Source organism: Myxine glutinosa, chromosome 7, assembly GCF_964187855.1.
Source record: "Myxine glutinosa chromosome 7, kmMyxGlut1.1, whole genome shotgun sequence".
Taxonomy (NCBI): domain Eukaryota; kingdom Metazoa; phylum Chordata; class Myxini; order Myxiniformes; family Myxinidae; genus Myxine; species Myxine glutinosa.
The window spans coordinates 110,806,961-110,826,809 of NC_136267.1; the positions used below are offsets into that span (position 1 = coordinate 110,806,961).

A 19,849-nucleotide genomic window follows, 5' to 3' on the forward strand; every position below is an offset into this window, starting at 1 on the left:
CCTAGAGCTGGCTGAGGGAATGCAAATAATATGGAGTTACCCAGACTCTTCCTAGAGCTGGCTGAGGGAATGCAAAGAATATGGAGTTACCCAGACTCTTCCTAGAGCTGGCTGTCCGACCAAACTGAGAAACTGGGTAAGAAGAACTTTGGTCATAAAGGTGACCAAGAACCCAATGACCACTCTGACAGAACTACAGAGTTCCTTGGCTGAGATGGGAGAATCTGCTAAAAGGACAACAGTCTCTGCAGCATTTCACAAATCTAGGCTTTGTGGGAGAGTGGCCAGATGGAAGCCACTCCTGAGAAAAAAGCACATGACAGCATACCTGGAGTTTGCACAAAAGGCAGTGAAAGACAAAGCATGAGGCAAAATATTCTTTGTTCTGATGAGACTAAATTTGAACTCTGACCTGAATGCAAATTGCTACGTCTCGCAGAAACCAAGCACAGCTAATCGCCCATCTAAAACCATCCCTATCGTGTATCATGGTGGTGGCAGCATCATGCTATGGGCATGCTTTTCAGTGGCAGGGACTGGGAGACATGAGAGACTGGGAGACTGGGAGTGGCAGGGACAGAGGGAACAATAAATGAAACCAAATACAGGAACAACAAATGGATTTTTACCTCCGCCACCAAAGGTGGTGGAGGTTATGTTTTCACCCCTGTTTGTCTGTTTGTTTGTTTGTTTGTCTGTGAACACGATATCTCAAAAAGTTATGGACGGATTCGGACAAAATATGGCAGAGAAGTATCGTATGTGACAAGGACGAAATTATTAGATTTTGGTGAAGATCCAGATTCTGATCTGGCTACTATAATTTTTTAAGCGATTCTTCACCATTGGGAGATGGGGCCAAAAACAATACGTAGCAGGATATCTCAAAAAGTTATGGACGGATTTGGACGAAACTGGAGGACAGGTTGTGTGTGTGACAAGGAAGAATCGATTCAATTTTGGTGAAGATTCGGATCCGGATCCGACTAGTATAATTTTTGAAGTAATTCTTCACCATTGAGTGATATGGCCAACCAGGCGGAGGTATGCCCTGTACTGAGTGCCGTTCTAGTTTTCCTCTATTTTTGTGGCGGCCGAAAACATTTCCCTAAACCCACGAAGAAATGGTGTTGGGGATCATTTAATATTACGTTTCACCGAGCTAGAAAGGCTTATGCCCTCAATATAGACATAGAGGGATTAAAATAAATAAATAAATGACTCCAAAAAATCCCACTTTTCTTCCCCCAATTTTATTTTTTTGCCTCAAACATTCTCTGACTTCATGAACCTCTGAACATTTCAGGAAGCTCCATTCAGCCATCTCTGAGAAACGTGGGCACATACACACATACACACAAATATCTCTCTTTTAATAAAAGATAATAAGTTTTAAAACTTGTGTAGTTTTTGCTACTTTTCAATACACAAGTTTTAAAACGTGTTTTTGCCACCTTTCAATACATTGAAGGAGCTGCGCTCCAACGCGAGTCGACAGAATTGACGCGACCAAAGACGGAATTCGTCCGAGTTGCTTTAATGAAACAAAACAGCTCAGGTATTCTGACAAGCCCGTTTATCGGGCAGCAATATATATACACATTTATGCCGGGGCGTTTGCCCGGGAAAACCGAGACCGGGCATGCCCGGGTGTCAAGGGCGAGTCCTGGAAAGGCGAGTCTGGACATGCCCGGGCGTCCTGAACGCGGCCTGGCAAGTCGAGGCTGGGCGTGCCCGAGCGCTCTGGGCGAGCCCTGGAAAGGCGAGAGCGGGCATGCCCGGACGCTCTGGGCGAGCCCTGGAAAGGCGAGTCTGGACATGCCCGGGCGTCCTGGACGCGGCCTGGCAAGTCGAGGCTGGGCGTGCCCGGGCGCTCTGGGCGAGCCCTGGAAAGGCGAGAGCGGGCATGCCCGGGAAAGACGAGACCGGGCGTGCCCGGGAGGTTCGGGCGTGCCCGGGAACAGCGAGTCCGGGCATGCCCAGGAGAGGCGTGTCTGGGCCCGTCCGGACGAGCCCGGCATGGCGATCGCCTCCTGGCCGCGTCCTGGCAGGTGCTAGGCGATTGTGTACATTCAGCGGGAACCGCTACACACGCCCCTCCAGAATCGACCTGCACCGGCAGGGTCAATTTAAGGGGGGTCCGGATGACCCGGCCGAAGCGACCCCTGGAGGGTCGTGGGGGGGTGGGGGGGTCCGATCCGGTGGTGGGTGGTCAAGCGGGGGGAACTGTGGACGGGGGGCGGCCTCGCCGTGGAGGAAGGGCCAACCGTGGTGGTCGGTCGAAGTCCACGTGCGCCGGTTTGAGGCGGTCCACAGAGATCCGGTCCGACCGGCCGCCGACGTCGACGACGAAGGACTTGTCGCCCCGTCGCAGGACCCGGAAGGGCCCGTCGTACGGCGGCCGGAGTGGCCCCCGGTGCGCGTCATGACGCACAAAGACGTACTCCGCTGTTCGAAGCGCCGGGGGGACGTAGGACTGGGGGCCACCGTGGCGGGACGTTGGCACGGGGGCAAATCGTCGGGCGGCCTCCTGGAGGTCCGAGCGCTGGTGTGCGGCGGACCAGGGACTGGTAGCGTCGGGCACGAACTCGCCCGGGACGCGGAGCGGCTGGCCGTATACGAGCTCGGCGGCGGACGCCCGGAGGTCCTCCTTGGGGGCCGTGCGGAGGCCCAAAAGGACCCACGGCAGCCGGTCGGTCCAACCGTCGTCCTGAAGGCTGGCCATGAGTGCGGCCTTCATGGAGCGATGAAACCGCTCGCACAATCCGTTGGCTTGGGAGTGGTAGGCCGTGGTGCGGTGCAGCGTGACCCCCAACGAGCGGGCGACCGCGCCCCAAAGTTCGGACGTGAACTGTGGGCCGCGGTCGGACGAGATGTCCGCCGGTGCGCCGAAGCGCGCGACTCAGGTGGCGATGAATGCCTGTGCCACGTCGGCGGTGGTGGTGGAGGTGAGGGGCACGGCCCCGGCCACCTGGTGGTCCTGTCCACTATGGTGAGCAGGTGGGTGAACCCATGCGATGGGGGCAGGGGACCCACCAGGTCCACGTGGATGTGGTCGAAATGCCGTGCAGGCACGGTGAAAGGTGCTAGTGGGGCCTGGGTGTGGCGGTGGACCTTGGCCCGCTGGCAGGCCGTGCAGGCATTGGCCCAGTCGCGGACGTTCTGTCGAAGGCCGTGCCAGACGAAACGCGCCGACACCAGCTTCTGAGAAGCTTTCCGGCCCGGGTGAGAAAGGCCGTGGATGGAGGCGAAGATGCGGCACTGCCAGGAAACGGGCACGATGGGGCGAGGCTGGCCCTGGGAGACGTCGCAGAGTAGGACGGTGCCCGCGAAGGGGATGTCGGCCAGGCGGAGGCCCGTGTCCGCCGCCCGGAGGGCCTGCACCGAGGTGTCGGTGGTCTGGTCGGCCACCATGAGTGTGAACTCCACGCCGAGGTGGACCACGTTCGCGCTGGCCCGAGAAAGACAGTCGGCCACGGCGTTGTCTTTGCCGGCGACGTGCCGGATGTCCGTGGTGAATTCCGACACGGCGGAGAGGTAGCGCTGCTGGCGGGCCAACCACGGCTCCGTGACTTTGGCCATTGCGTAGACCAACGGCTTGTGGTCGACGAAAGCCGTGAACGGGTGGCCCTCCAGGAGGTGTCGGAAATGGCGAACGGCTAGGAATAGACCGAGCAGCTCGCGGTCGAACGTGCTGTATTTTAACTCGTTCGGCCGGAGTTGCCGGCTGAAAAAAGCGAGTGGCTGCCAAGCCCCGTCCACCCATTGTTCATGGACGGCGCCCACCGCGTAGTTGGAGGCGTCCGTAGTGAGGGCGATGGGCGCGTTGAGCACCGGGTGAGCCAGCAACGTTGCGTCGGCGAGGGCCCGTTTTGCGCGCGCGAAGGCCGCGTCCTTGGCCACGGACCAAACGATGTCATGCTTGGCCGGCTTGCCCCGGAGGGCCTCGTAAAGGGGCCGCATGAGCTGAGCAGCACGGGGCACGAATCGGTGATAAAAATTCACCATGCCGAGGAACTCTTGTAGAGCCTTGATGGAACGGGGACGCGGGAACATGGTGATGGCCTCGACCTTGGTCGGCAGCGGCACGGCCCCAGTCTTGGTGATGCGGTGGCCCAAAAAGTCAACGGTCGTCGTGCCGAAGTGGCATTTGGCCGGGTTGACAATTAAGCCGTGCTCGCTGAGGTGACCGAACAGTGTTCAGAGGTGGAGGAGGTGCTCGGCGCGGGACGTGCTGGCGATGAGGATGTCGTCCAGATAGACGAAAAGAAATGGCAGGTCGCGCAGCACGCCGTCCATTAAGCGCTGGAATGCCTGGGCTGCGTTCTTGAGGCCAAACGGCATCCTCAAAAATTCGAACAGGCTGAACGGCGTGATGACGGCCGTCTTCGGGACGTCGGCCGCCCGGACAGGTACCTGGTGGTATCCCCGTATCAGGTCAATTTTGGAAAATATGACCCGTCCCGCCAAACGGGCGGAAAAGTCCTGGATGTGCGGGATCGGGTACCTGTCGGGGGTGGTAGCGTCGTTGAGGCGGCGGTAGTCGCCACACGGGCGCCATCCGCCCCCCGGCTTTGGCACGATGTGCAGTGGTGAGGCCCACGCGCTATTGGAGCGCCGCACGATGCCGAGGTGCTCCAACGCATCGAACTCGGCCTTTGCCACGGCGAGCTTGGCCGGGTCGAGGCGGCGGGCCCTGGCATAGACCGGCGGGCCCGTAGTGGGTATGTGGTGCTCGATCCCATGCCGCACTGCGACGGCCGAAAACGTCGGCCGCGTGAGGGCCGGGAATTCCGTGAGCAGGCGAGCGAACTCGTTCGCCGTCGGGAGGGCGCACGCCAGTTCGGTCAGCGCGGAGCTGCTCATCGTGCACGCCAGGGAGCTGAAGGTCTCGGCGTGGACAAGGCGACGTCGTTTGACGTCGACCAGCAGCCCGTGCACGCAGAGGAAGTCGGCGCCCAGCAAAGCCATGGGGACGCAGGCGGTCACAAAGGTCCACTGAAAGCGCTGGCTGCCGAAGCAGAGGGTGACGTCACGCTGGCCGAAAGTGCGTATGGCCGAGCCATTAGCAGCGACTAAAGAGGGGCCGCAAACGGCGTCCCGCCTGTCCTGCTAGGAGGCGGGTATGACGCTCAGTTGGGCGCCGGTGTCACAAAGGAAACGCCGCCCGGACGCTTTGTCCCGAATAAAAAGCAAGTTGGCCGAGTGGCCGGCGCTCATGGCTGGGAATGAACGCCGGCCCGGCCGTTTCCCGACTTGCCGAAAGTGCACGGGGGTCGGCACGTCCGAGCCTTGTGTCCGAACCTGGCGTGGTAATAACACCACGCCTGGTCAGGTGGAGGCCCTGGCCGTCGTGTCGGAAGCGGTCGGCGCGGCGTGGCGGCCGCCAGTTGCACCGGCAGTTCGGCCTCCAACCGCGCAGGGCTCTCGGGCATCGTGGGCGTCGCCTCGGACGGCAGCAGGCTCCAGGTAGCCACGCCGATGTGTTGGCCTGCCGAGGAGATCTTATCGGCTTCCCTGGCGAGGCCGCGGGGATCGGTGATCGACGTGCCAGCCAGGGCGAGGCGTACCGGGTGAGGCAGCTGGCGAAGGAACAACTCGCGGAACAGAAAAGCCGGAGAGTGCTCACCGAGCAACGAGAGCATATAGTCCATGCGCTCGGACGGGCGCGTGTCGCCTAGCTCGGGCAGGTCGAGCAGGCGCCGTGCGCGTGCCGCCGGTGAGAGGGCGAAAGCGTCGAGGAGGTGCGTCTTCAGCGCGTCATACTTGTCAGCAGCCGGCGGGTGCTTGAGGAGGCTCAGGGCGCGGGCCGCGGTGGCGGAACCGAGCGCTGCCACGACGTGGTGGAAGCGGGTGTCGTCCGCGGTGATGCCTCGCAGGGCGAACTGTGAGTCCGCCTGGGCGAACCAAACAGCCGCGTGAGCCTCCCAGAAGGTAGGCAGTTTAAGAGTCACTGCCGTGTCCATGTCGGTAGGTCACCAGTGAAGGAGCTGCGCTCCAACGCGAGTCGAAAGAATTGACGCGACCAAAGACGGAATTCGTCCGAGTTGCTTTAATGAAACAAAACAGCTCAGGTATTCTGACAAGCCCGTTTATCGGGCAGCAATATATATACACATTTATGCCGGGGCGTTTGCCCGGGAAAACCGAGACCGGGCATGCCCGGGTGTCAAGGGCGAGTCCTGGAAAGGCGAGTCTGGACATGCCCGGGCGTCCTGAACGCGGCCTGGCAAGTCGAGGCTGGGCGTGCCCGAGCGCTCTGGGCGAGCCCTGGAAAGGCGAGAGTGTACATTCAGCGGGAACCGCTACAACATAACATTTAAAATGTGTTTTTGCCACCTTTCAATACATGAGACGTTTTTAGAACGTATTTTTACCACCTTTCAATACATGACATTTAAAACGTGTTTTTGCCACCTTTCAATGAGGCGTTTTAATATGTGTTTTTGCCTCCTTACAATGCACAACTTTCAAAACGTTTAGTTTTTGCCACTTTGCAATACAAAATAAGTTTTAAAATGTGCTTTTGCCTCTTACAATGCATATATAATAAGATTTAAAACGTGTTTTTGCCACTTTACAATGCATACATAATAAGATTTAAAACGTTTAGTTTTTGCCACCTTGCAATACAAAATGAGTTTAAAAACGTGTTTTTGCCTCTTACCATTCACAATAAGGTTTAAATCGTGTTTTTGCCTCTTGCAATGCACAATGCGTTTTAAAACGTGTTTTTGCCTCTTGCAATGCACAATAAGTTTCAAAACATGTTTTTGCCACTTTTACAATGCATAATAAGATTTAAAACGGGTTTTTGCCCCTTACGATGCATAATTAGATTTCAAATGTGTTTTTGCCCCTTTCAATGCATAATAAGATTTAAAACGTGTTTTTGCCCCCTTACAATGCATAATAAGATTTAAAACGTGTTTTGCCCCTTACAATGCACAATAAGTTTCAAAACATGTTTTTGCCACTTTTACAATGCATAATAAGATTTAAAACGAGTTTTTGCCCCTTACGATGCATAATTAGATTTCAAATGTGTTTTTGCCCCTTTCAATGCATAATAAGATTTAAAACGTGTTTTGCCCCTTACAATGCATAACAGGATTTAAAACGTGTTTTTTGCCCCTTATAATGCATAATATGATTTAAAACGTGTTTTTGCCACGTTACAGTATAAAATAAGTTTTAAATCGTGTTTTTGCCACGTTACAATATAAAATAAGTTTTAAATCGTGTTTTTTCCACGTTACAAGATAAAATTAGTTTTAAATTGTGTTTTTTCCACGTTACAAGATAAAATTAGTTTTAAATTGTGTTTTTTCCACGTTACAAGATAAAATTAGTTTTAAATTGTGTTTTTTCCACGTTACAAGATAAAATTAGTTTTAAATTGTGTTTTTTCCACGTTACAATATAAAATAAGTTTTAAATCGTGTTTTTTCCACGTTACAAGATAAAATAAGTTTTAAATCGTGTTTTTTCCACGTTACAAGATAAAATAAGTTTTAAATCGTGTTTTTTCCATGTTACAATATAAAATAAGTTTCAAATCGTGTTTTTTCCACGTTACAAGATAAAATTAGTTTTAAATCGTGTTTTTTCCATGTTACAATATAAAATAAGTTTTAAATCGTGTTTTTTCCACGTTACAAGATAAAATTAGTTTTAAATCGTGTTTTTTCCATGTTACAATATAAAATAAGTTTTAAATCGTGTTTTTTCCACGTTACAAGATAAAATTAGTTTTAAATTGTGTTTTTGCCACCTCACAATGGATAATAAGATTTAAAATGTGTTTTTCCCCCTTACAATGCATGGTAAGATTTAAAACGTGTTTTTTGCCGCATTACAATATAAAATAAGTTTTAAATCGTGTTGTTTCCACGTTACAATATAAAATAAGTTTTAAATCGTGTTTTTTCCAAAATAAGTTTTAAATCGTGTTTTTTCCATGTTACAATATAAAATAAGTTTTAAATCGTGTTTTTTCCACTTTACAATATAAAATAAGTTTTAAATCGTGTTTTTTCCACGTTACAATACAACATAAGTTTTAAATCGTGTTTTTGCCTCGTTACAAGATAAAATAAGTTTTCAATTGTGTTTTTGCCACATTACAGTATAAAATAAGTTTTAAATCGTGTTTTTGCCATGTTACAAGATAAAATCAGTTTTAAATCGTGTTTTTGCCTTGTTACAGTATAAAATAAGTTTTAAATCGTGTTTTTGCCTCATCACAAGATAAAATAAGTTTTCAATTGTGTTTTTGCCACATTACAGTATAAAATCAGTTTTAAATCGTGTTTTTGCCTTGTTACAATATAATATAAGTTTTAAATCGTGTTTTTGCCTTGTTACAATATAAAATAAGTTTTAAATCGTGTTTTTGCCTCGTTACAAGATAAAATAAGTTTTCAATTGTGTTTTTGCCACATTACAGTATAAAATCAGTTTTAAATCGTGTTTTTGCCTTGTTACAATATAAAATCAGTTTTAAATCGTGTTTTTGCCTTGTTACAGTATAAAATAAGTTTTAAATCGTGTTTTTGCCTCGTCACAAGATAAAATAAGTTTTCAATTGTGTTTTTGCCACATTACAGTATAAAATCAGTTTTAAATCGTGTTTTTGCCTTGTTACAATATAAAATAAGTTTTAAATCGTGTTTTTGCCTTGTTACAATATAAAATAAGTTTTAAATCGTGTTTTTGCCTCGTTACAAGATAAAATAAGTTTTCAATTGTGTTTTTGCCACATTACAGTATAAAATCAGTTTTAAATCGTGTTTTTGCCTTGTTACAGTATAAAATAAGTTTTAAATCGTGTTTTTGCCTCGTTACAAGATAAAATAAGTTTTCAATTGTGTTTTTGCCACATTACAGTATAAAATAAGTTTTAAATCGTGTTTTTGCCTCGTTACAATATAAAACAAGTTTTCAATTGTGTTTTTGCCACATTACAGTATAAAATAAGTTTTAAATCGTGTTTTTGCCACGTTACAAGATAAAATAAGTTTTAAATGGTGTTTTGCCACCTCACAATAGTTAATAAGATTTAAAATGTGTTTATGCCACCTTGCAATTCAAAATAAATTTTAAAACACGTTTTTGCCCCTTACAATGCACAAGTTTTAAAACGCGTAGTTTTTGCTACCTTAGAGTACACAAGTTTAAAAATGTTTTTGACCACCTTACAATACATAAGAATTTTTAAAACATGTTTTTTGGCACATTACAAGTCATAAGTATTATATTGTGTTTTTGCCACCTCGCAATTATAGATAATAAGATTTAAAATGTGTTTTTGCCCCTTACAATGCATAATGAGATTTAAAACGTGTTTTTGCCACGTTACAATATAAAATAGGTTTTAAATCGTTTTTTTTCCACCTTGCAAAACACAACCTTTAAAACGTGTAGTTTATGCCACCTTACAATACAAAATAAGATTTAAAATATGTTTTGCCCCTTGCAATACAAATTTAAGTTTTAAAATGTGTAGTTTTTCCACCTTGCAGTACACAAGTTTTAAAACGTGTAGTTTTTGCCACCTTACAATACAAAATAAGATTTAATATATGTTTTGCCCCTTGCAATACAAATTTAAGTTTTAAAATGTGTAGTTTTTCCACCTTGCAGTACACAAGTTTTAAAACGTGTAGTTTTTGCCACCTTACAATACAAAATAAGATTTAAAATATGTTTTGCCCCTTGCAATACAAAATGTTTTAAAACCTGTTTTTCCCCCCTTGTAATACAAAATAAGTTTTAAAATGTGTAGTTTTTCCACCTTGCAGTACACAAGTTTTAAAATGTGTTGCATCATGTCTGATATTGAGGGCCTCTGTCCATTGGGAGAGTAGAAGCAGCATATCCAACGTGAAATGACTATGTCTGAATCCGAATTGATTAGCTGAAATGATTCTGTTGGAGAAAAGGAATGATTTTATGTCTACTGAGATGATGGATTTCATACAGCCTGATGTTGGCTTAACGGTTAAGGTGGCTGGCTTGAGATCTTCAGGGCCTGAGTTAACCCCCCATCGTGCCATTGAAATAACACCAGGTGTGTTGACTCAGCCTGTCATCCTTCCAAGGTCGGCAAAATGAGTACCAGCTTACTGGCATTGGGGGCATTGCATCAGCGGCTCAACCTGCTTCCAGAAAATGATGCAGCCAAGCAGCCACAGCCTGCATACAAACCACTACATGGATTCCATTACCTTGCTGATGATTGGAAGTAAGCTAATTGATCTGTAGTTGAGAGGATCCATTTTGCACCTTTTTATATGATGCTGTGATGTTGGATGATTTCCAAGGAGATGGTATATGACGTGTGGTAAATGGCAGGGTGAAAACGGCAGAGAGAGGAAGTGCAAGAGCGGCAGAGCACGTTTTCGGACATGTGAGCTTATGAGGTCCGGTTCAGTTAATCAGTCAAAGTTGAGGGTTACCAGAAACTTTTCCACCTTCTCAGGTGCAAAAGATGCATAATCCAGAAGCAGTCAGGTATGACTGGGAAGGTTTGGTGCTGAGAAAGAGGAGTTAGGGATGCAAGATTTTCAAGCAATCACGGAATTGAGGCATTAGGCCTTCAGACAATAGGAGTCAGATGTTGTGTCATTTGATGTGAGGGAAGGGAGGGAAGAGGAGCATACACCAGGGACTGACTTGTCAAATTGCCACCCTGTTTTAGAGGAGGGAGACAAGTTTGACAGTGCATTCTTGAGATTTGACAGATGTTGTTTTCTAGCTCTCCTGAGAGGAGACACACTCTTGTTGCGGGGTTTGTGGAATGATCTTCGATTAGATTTTTCTTCCAGCAGGAGAATGCAAGTTGTTTTAAAGCAACTGCCTCACCACAGGATTCAGAGTACCAAGAGCGGGAGGATGGGTAACATAACTGAAGATGAGATGGGATAAATCTGTGTATAAGAGAGAGTATGTTTCTCTGAAAGAATTCCCAGGCTGAAATAATATCAGGGGTGGTAGATAGAGGAGAACCCGTCCTGAAATGTGATGGCTGTTTGCAGTCTCTGCCAGTTTGCCAGTTTGCCATGTCATCTGAAAAAGAGGTTTAGATGGAGTCATCACTATTTGGAGGACGGTACAACACATAGAAAAATAAGAGGTGGGAGCGAAGGGGAAGTCACAGTCAGAGGTACTCCTGGGGTTTGGGAGGTGTAAGAGCAGTATACGGAGAGTGAGAAATGGAGTTTTTTTAATGTACCTTGCAAATCTGCCGCCAGGACGGGGTTCAGGTCGATCAAACCGGAGGAGACAATAACCAGGGAGAGACACTATGGAGTCAGGGGCATCCTGTGGGAGGAAGGATTCTGTCAAACAGACAATGTCTGGTCTATCGGCAGCAGCTTGGATTGAGAGATCTTTCAGGAGGCCTTGGATGTTTGAGGTGCACACAGTTAGGGACAGGGGGAGAGGAGCTGATGATAGAACGTAGGGATGTGGAGAGGAGCAAGGGAGGGTGCAAGGCAGTGGGAAACTGGGAGGGGCAGGGGCTATCTCAATCTTTTAAAGATTTAAATGATGAAGAGCCATGTCTCAATCGTTTCTGTGCAGCACTTTTGGAGATATAGAGGTGCAAACGTTTTTGGTTTTTCCAAGATGGCGTCTATACCATGTGACCTATGACATCATAATTATCAACAAGAGGTGCACCTATGGTGAAAATTTCCTGTCAATCGGACCAACGGTTGCAGAGAAAATCGTATTTATTCTGTACGGACAAACAGACAAACAAAAGGACCCAAATGCAATACCCTCTCCTCTGGCGAGGGTAAAAACGAAACAGTAAAACACAACGTAAATGGTCCATTGAACTTACCTTAGAAGAACTGACAGGAGAGATTGCTGATCAGTCATCTAGATACACCGAACTCCGAACCGGAATCTTGTTCCTTTCTCTCCTGTCTGTCCCGTTTCCTATTTCCTCTTTTACCGCTCCGTGCATCGTCTTCGTTGTATGCACCAAACTTTGCCGGGATATCTAACAATGCCTTAATTCTACTGACAGCATCTAAATTCACTTCCATCTTTGAATCTGTTTGGCCCAGTCGAAAGCATATTTTTCTCACAGCGTTTGCCATCATCAGGATAGATGACATCACAGAATTTCATTTGGCAGGATTCCAACTCATCCATCACGTGATTGTTGTCTCAATTTGCTCCGTTCTTCACAGGCGTATTTGTTGTTCTATGGAAATCCTGGCCTATGGAATGCCATACCATCCCATAACTTGTTATTGATGGGTATATCCGCTAGTTATTTCATAAGGTGATGTTGGCATCTCTACTTTATAGAAGTGCCTTGTGTTTTTCGTATAAAGTTACTCTCAGGTACTTAGGAATCAGGTACAAAGTGTGGACTGACATCTCACATAAGCCAGATCAGGCATGTTACGTGCTACCTGAAGGTCATTAGTGAGCCAGATAGGTTTTAGCAGAAATTTTCTCTCAATATAATTTCATTCTCCTGAGACTAGGTCACTGATGAAAGTATGGCGAGGTACCTGCAGCTATGTTAACATATTCTGTGCAATAGGCCTCAGAAATGGTAAATCTCAATCAGTATATTTGGTACACAATTCATACCTATTATAAGGAGAATTTTCATTTCATTTCATTTTTATTGGCCACTGAGCCTTGTAGAATAAATGCCATTAGCTGATAGCCGTCGCTTCTTTGCACTTTGCCCAAGTGTCTGTCAAACAAAGGATTTGCTTATCATGCTTTTACAACTGTTTTGGATGGAGAATGTTCAAGCTTCATCAGTCGAACACTGCACGAGTGTTGTATTGCGCCCTCTAGGTCGTGTGGTATTTTGCAGAGAGCTGGCAAGCCTTTCATATCACACCCACGTACTCACCAGCACACTACCCGAAATAGCCACGAGCTGCTTGGAAAGGGTGTTGGACCATACAAACGCAGGTAGTGAAGATGCAAATGTTTAATCACCAGTGGGCATGGTCAATTTGGGGCACGCAAGTGGTCATGCTTGCCGTGATGTTCTGAGCCTGAAAAACAGAATCGAAAAGATTCTGCCCAGCTAGGCAGCAGACATCCAAGGATGTGTTGAATTGCGTGATGGAATTGGTACCCTTGGCATCAACTGTTGCGTTGCATTCTGTAGTCAGAATGTGACACAAATTGCAGACATGGTCGTCAAAACGGAAGAAATCAGCTCTTTGGCTTGGATTGTAAAGTTTTCCAGAAACGGAATGAATGTCAAAGGCGAAATTGACCAAAATAAAGTGAAACAAACAAACCATCTTTGTTTTGACTTATCGCTTGGTGAGTAGAGTTAGCATAAAGGAATAAATTGTCGTTGAATTATCTAACGGAATGGGCGAACGACACAAAGCATCACTGTGGATGGTTGTTACATTTGTGGATTTTTTTTCCTTTCCTTGAACTTAAATCCCTTTCCTAACACCACAATGGCTGGCATCCTTCTGGACTGTCACTTGGCTATCAGCCTCGTAACATTTAACCAAGTGTCCTTGTAAACAAGTTTTCACTTTGTTTTTAAATCTCTGAAGCACCCTGACGTGGTTTGGTAGACCATGCCATGGCGCCCATGTATCCAACATATCTAAAGGGATCCTTTTGATGCAACAGCTGCAGTTTTCTAGAAGTTGCGTTATCTAGATTTTTCAAGGACGCGACCGCGTGCCGCTCATGCTGCTGAAAGCAGCCGCTCGTCATGACCAAGGCTGGTAGTTTTGGCCTTTTGTTAGTATTTTGAAGAAGAGAGGGGAAACCATTATCAGCTAACTTTCCTACTGGGTGTCTGTTGGTTTTTGTGGTTGTTGATGGCAATGATTGCTTCCAGCCATATCCATCACACTGCGCTGCGACTACTTCTCATCAAGTGCCAATTTTGCACCGTGCCTCTTATTGAATCTTTTATTATCCAGCTTGGGTTATGGACCAAAACTACGATGAGTTTGTTTTGCCAAAATTAACTTTATGTTGCACAAATATCATGCAGGAACTTAATCTTTTTATCTCTATTTTAGTCGAGCAAGATGAATGCTGTGTTGGATTTGATGGAAGCTGAGACTTGGTTTTGGGCCCAGCTGCATTATCTTGGCCTTCACCTCACAAGTACAATAGCTCTTGTATTGTGACTACACGGGCGCTGCTAGTTCCTTCGATTGTACCTCTTCGGCATGTGCATTGTATTCTATCGCTTTGCTCTTTCCTCAGGGAGGGGGCGGTGAACATATATTAATAATGAATGCCCTGTCTTGATATTTTTTCAAGGGGTGGTGGAGGTGTTTTGTGACTTCCATTGCTCCTCTTTCAGGCTGTTCGTTATATCTCTCAATCTTAATCGAACAACAAGAAATTATCATGAAGACTTGTTTTAAGATCGACTTGCAAATCTGATTGGAGTATACGTCCGAAATGTAATGAAAACTTTTTGGCTGATAAATGGATGATGTTGTATTGCTAAACGGTAAAGTGCGGAGGGGTCAGCAGACAGACGGGCAGGACAGAGGTCTCGGATTGCTGTTATTGAGAACCAACTCGATACAAGGGAATTGTGAAAAGGTCCAAGCCTTTAATGGAAAGCGGTGATTTTTCTGTCCTCTTTGTATAAAAATTCAGTTGAAGTTGCTGTGCGTACAAAGAAAAGTTTCATTTTATCTTTGAAACTGAACAATCACTTCTCTATTTTTCACCCCTACAGGGCGTGCCATAAGATGGCAAAAGGTTGAAATGATTAGAAACGCTGGCAGTGATACAATTGTACAGTAAAGCTTAAAAAGTCTTTACCTCACCAAAAATTACAGCATAATGTGGTCTCACATCTACGGCCTTTTGTTATGAGTGTCCTGGATCGAAAGGAGCCATTAAGGTGACTTCAGACAGGTGCGTCCGTATAAACAAACCACCTTTAGAGGCCATTTTTCCCCACAAAGCGGGGGTTGGCCTTTTTCGGGAACCGTGGTTGTTGTTGTTTTTCGGTCCCCTTTTTGAAGCAATGTTTTACGGCCGGATGCCCTTCCTGACGCCAACCCTTTTTGCCGCTTTTAACGACAAACAGGGAATTACCAGTGAACTGGTACTCAAATACGTCCGTATGCTGAACAATATTCTTCTGGAGATGAGGCCACAACACAAACAGCCCAGGTTACAGGCGGTGCTTCCAGGATCACGTTCCCAATCTTGTCATCTCCCACAGATCTCAATTACAATGGCCTGCTTAAGTCGGCTGATTTCTTCCGCCCCATTACCCACCTTACTGACCTTATTTGGGCCTGTATCAAAGAAAATGTCTTTCTCATGAGACCCGATGACTACTTCTGAACCAAATGACTAACGATTTCAACCTTTTGGTAAAAATCGGGGGGCAGGGAGGGTTGAGGGGTGATGGAGGGCAAGGGGAGAGAGTCAGGTGGGGTGAAGGCGGTAGAGGGGGGCAATATATTACCAGTTCCCGGGGAGAGAGTCAGGTGGGGTGAAGGCGGTAGAGGGGGGCAATATATTACCAGTTCCCTTACAAGCAACGTTGATGCAGGAGAAAGTCATTAGGCCCATCGACACGACACTGTATGTGTGAAGGTTGCTAACCTACGGTTGTTTGTTCAGTCTCTATCCTTTTTAAATGCTGAGCATCAAGCAAGGAAGCAGTGCGTGTAACAATTTTAAAAGTCTGGTATGACTCAGTCGGAGTTCGAACCGTTGACCTCCCACACTCAGAGCGGATGCTCTAACCATTACATCACTGGGACTGTTCAATATTTATTTATTTCATTGTCAGTGCGATCATTCTGTGGACATTAATTGGGCACATTTGTTTTGGGCACAGCATTAGTCACTGTAGGCAGCATGTAATCAAAAAGCCTGCAAAAATAATACTGTTCCAGAATTGTTTGGGCTGCATCACTTGCATTTACTCAGCGTGAACCCCAGGAGCTCCATTATTGTCCACAACTCTTCTGTTAGGCACAACATTTCCCCCCACATTGCTTGTCAAGCAAGCACGTGAACTTGTGCACTTTATTTGAATGGAATTTTTGTAACGGGTCAATTATATGAATTGTTGCTGAAAAGACGTGATGCGGAAGCTGATACACAGACAGCTGGACCTGGTACCTCTGACTCCAACAAAAATAATGTTTGTGGGTTGTCTTCTGGAGGGCCTAACCCTGCTTCCACAGGTTGTTGTAGAAATTATATTTTTGAGGGTCTTGTATTGATTCATCATGTGAGTGTTATCAATACCAAATGTATTTTGTATGCTCAGGTGACATCAACTTGCTGCCTCTCCACAGAAACGGCTTTATTTCGTAAAATTGTGCTTTATACGTTAGGGGTTGCTTAAAAATACCTGGAAAGTGCAATTTAAAATGCAAGATATGGCAATATGCTTCATTTATACTTTGATGTTTAATAAGAAGCAGAAGCCTTCAATGGTTGAAGCAAAATTAAAGACAAATTTCAAAAACTCAGTTACTTGTTCTAATCATTACTTTAAAAAAAAAACTAGAACGTCACTCGTTAGAAAAAAACAACAACTAGAATGTCACAAAAACTAGAACGTCACTTCACCTTCACCTGCACCTTGTATTCCACATCGGCCAGATCTGCATCCGGAACTTAAACAAATTATTGTCAACCTTTCACTGCTTTCACTCCGAGGGCCTTTCACTCACTCACCGCATGCAGGTCGGTTGTCTTTGTCTTCTACCGACTCCTCTCCGGCCTTGCTCCCCCAGCTCTCTCTGGGCTCTGTCCCCCAAATATTCCTACAGGTCGCACAAGATCTGCCAGCAACCCAATTATGGTTAAACTGCCAAAATCAAGACTCTCTGCTCACCTTCACTCCTTCATTCGTCTTTTCTCCCGCCTCTGGAACAAACTCCCCCACTCCCTTCAATCCCACTCCACACTCCACCCTCCAGGTCTTTAAAACAGCTGTTCCCCACCATCTCTTATGTTCCCCCATCCAAAACCTTGATATTTTCTACCCCCGTTAATTCACCCCAGATCCACTTTTTTGAAATACCAACTTCTTTCCTGGAAGTCCTAGCAGTGTCCATGTGTTTTTTTTTTTACCTCTCCCACCCCCCCTCCCCCCCATCCCCCTTCCCATTCCTCCTTCCCCCAAGCCCTCTCCCTCCCACAGATCTCCCGATGTCCCTGCTCTCCATCTTGTCTCCCGCTCCCTTTATCATATGTTTTATGTTTTATGTGTCAGTTTGTCTTTTTGTGATCAACGTTAGCTCTTACACGAGCCACGATCTTGTATACAAATAAACCTACCCAACTCATCCACCAAGTTTTGTCATAATCCGTCCATAACTTCTTCATGTATTGTTTTGGCGCTGTGTTTCAATTATGAAGAATCACTTTGAATATTTAAAAAAAATCTTGTATCTGGATCTGGGTCTTCACCAAAATTGAATCAATTCATCCTTGTCACACACCCGACCTGTCCACCTAATTTCGTCCCAATCTGTCTGTAACTCTTTGACATATCGTGCTCACAGACAAACAGACAGGGGTGAAAACATAACTGCCACTCACCCTCAGTGGTGAAGGTAATTACACTTTGCATCCTTGAATGAACAAAAATGATCGCACTGTGGTCACAACCTGCAACAAAATCCAGGTAACGGGCCGATTGTGAAATGCACATTTAATGCGCTATTAAAAAATTAACTTGATACCACTTATTCATGTCACCCTCCCCACGGTTATATAAGAACGAGCTGTTTAGTCACACGGTCACAGATTGCTGTGGCCTGCAAAAATGCGGGACCGTTCAAAAATTCCACATATGATTGGATTTTTCAGGATCCCTCATCGGGAATAACACTCGACCCAAACAAAGCCAATGGAAATCTGACGCAACAAACCCGAGCAGTGTGTAATCAGCACAGGCCTACATACAGGCCTAATGTGTAGGTCCACCAGAAAATCAAGATGGTGGCCATATCATTTCATCTCGGTGCTATGGTGGGTGGATTCAAGCGACAGATGTGGGCGTGGTCCGGCAGCTGTCCGACCAATGGGTGAACATTTCAAAAATCGACCCCCAACAAGAACCCCAACAGAAATGCGAAGATCTTGTAGACCTGCGACATGTCGCAACGGGGAAAAAAAGTACCATTACAGGCAATAACCTGTTTTCCCAGGAGGCAGCCCTGTGATGATTTTGTCGGTCCCTTATTGGGTGTGAAGCACAAGTGATGTCACATGCGTTTGGTTTTTTTGGCTATAAAACATGGCTGCTTTCATAGAAATTGTTGGGGAAATTAACTGAAGTTGCATCTTCCCGTTTTAATGGTACATTTTTGTTTTCCATAATGATGTAAAGTGAAAATCCTATCACAATCAGGTCGGATCTAGTCGCTTGCAATAATTGAAATTTACATTTTGCTTCATTTTAGGGTTTTCACAGTTGGATCTGTAGTTTTGGATTTTTTTTTATTTTATGTTTTTTATTTTTTATTTTAAAACGAATTATTTGAGAGATCACTTTTAAAATTCATGTTGAGGCGATTCTAATTTGGTTCAAATAATTATCACTTTTTAAAATTGAAGCAATACTTTTTGATTCTAAGTTGAAATATTATAAACTTGACTTGCAATCTTGTTTTCACTCACTCGTGTCTACTTTAACTACATTTTTTTTTTTTTTTACTGTTTCTTATGAAATGGTTTCTCGTTATATTGGTGCACAAGACAACCACTTTACATCCCGAAAAGAGGTTTGATAAGGTTTTTGCTGTCATGTAAACACAACAATGAGTTCAATAAAGGTCAAAGTTTCTGACCAAGCTTTAACCAACACTATCTGTGCGGAAAGATTTATGAGCTGCAGCTGAGCACAAGTGGACGTTTTGACCAAATGTCGGACCACAAGAGCAAAAGTTGTTTGGCCGAGGAGGACACTTGTAAGACACTGTGAGTTGCTGTCAGCTGACTTTCTGGTGCTACTATGGCTCAAGCAGATGACCTAAAGCAGGGAGATTATGGCTGATGACCGGAGTCCCTGTGTACTATTCAAGGGTTTATTCAATCTTATATTGGTCCTGCCTCTGGCCTAGACTCCACACTTATTAACTACTAGCCGAAAGCACCCGGCGTTGCCCGGGTTCTTTTTGAATGAATTTACTACTATAATTCAGCTTTTACTCGCAGCCGTAGAAGATTGACTAATATAATTCAGCTCAGCTTTTAATTGCGAAATTGGCCCAGCCCGGCCGAAGCGGCGTCGACCGGCCTCACCACCGAGCCTATAATCTTCCCGGGGCCCGTCCCGACATTTTCAGTTCTTTTTGAATGAATTCACTACTATAATTCAGCTTTTACTCGCAGCCGTAGAAGATTGACTACTATAATTCAGCTCAGCTTTTAATTGCGAATTGGGCCCAGCCTGGCCGAGGCGGCCTCGCCCGGCCTCGCCACCTAGCCTAAAACCTTCCCGGGGCCCTTCCCGACATTTTAAGCTCTTTTTGAATGAATTTACTACTATAATTCAGCTTTTACCCACAGCCGTAGAAGATTGACAACTATAATTCAGCTCAGCTTTTAATTGCGAAATGGGCCCAGCCTGGCCGAGGCGGCCTCGACCGGCCTCGCCACCTAGCCTAAAACCTTCCCGGGGCCCTTCCCGACATTTTTAGCTCTTTTTGAATGAATTTACTACTATAATTCAGCTTTTACCCACAGCCGTAGAAGATTGACTACTATAATTCAGCTCAGCTTTTAATTGCGAAATGGGCCCAGCCTGGCCGAGGCGGCCTCGACCGGCCTCGCCACCTAGCCTATAACCTTCCCGGGGCCCGTCCCGACATTTTTTGTA

At 46.0% G+C, this 19,849-nt stretch overlaps 1 protein-coding gene across 27 annotated transcripts in view; it reads left to right on the forward strand.

The window, feature by feature from the left end:
* Nucleotides 1-19,849, forward strand: part of LOC137431577 (myocyte-specific enhancer factor 2A) — a 171,005-nt gene that overhangs the window by 91,506 nt on the left and 59,650 nt on the right. For 5 of the 27 annotated variants that reach the window (XR_013624142.1, XR_013624148.1, XM_078782123.1 and 2 more), the window contains exon 2: nucleotides 10,104-10,246. The exons of the other annotated variants lie outside the window; for them this stretch is intronic. The gene's annotated coding sequence lies outside the window, so the exon portion shown is untranslated. The remainder of the gene's footprint in view (nucleotides 1-10,103; nucleotides 10,247-19,849) is intronic. 27 annotated transcript variants of the gene reach the window in all.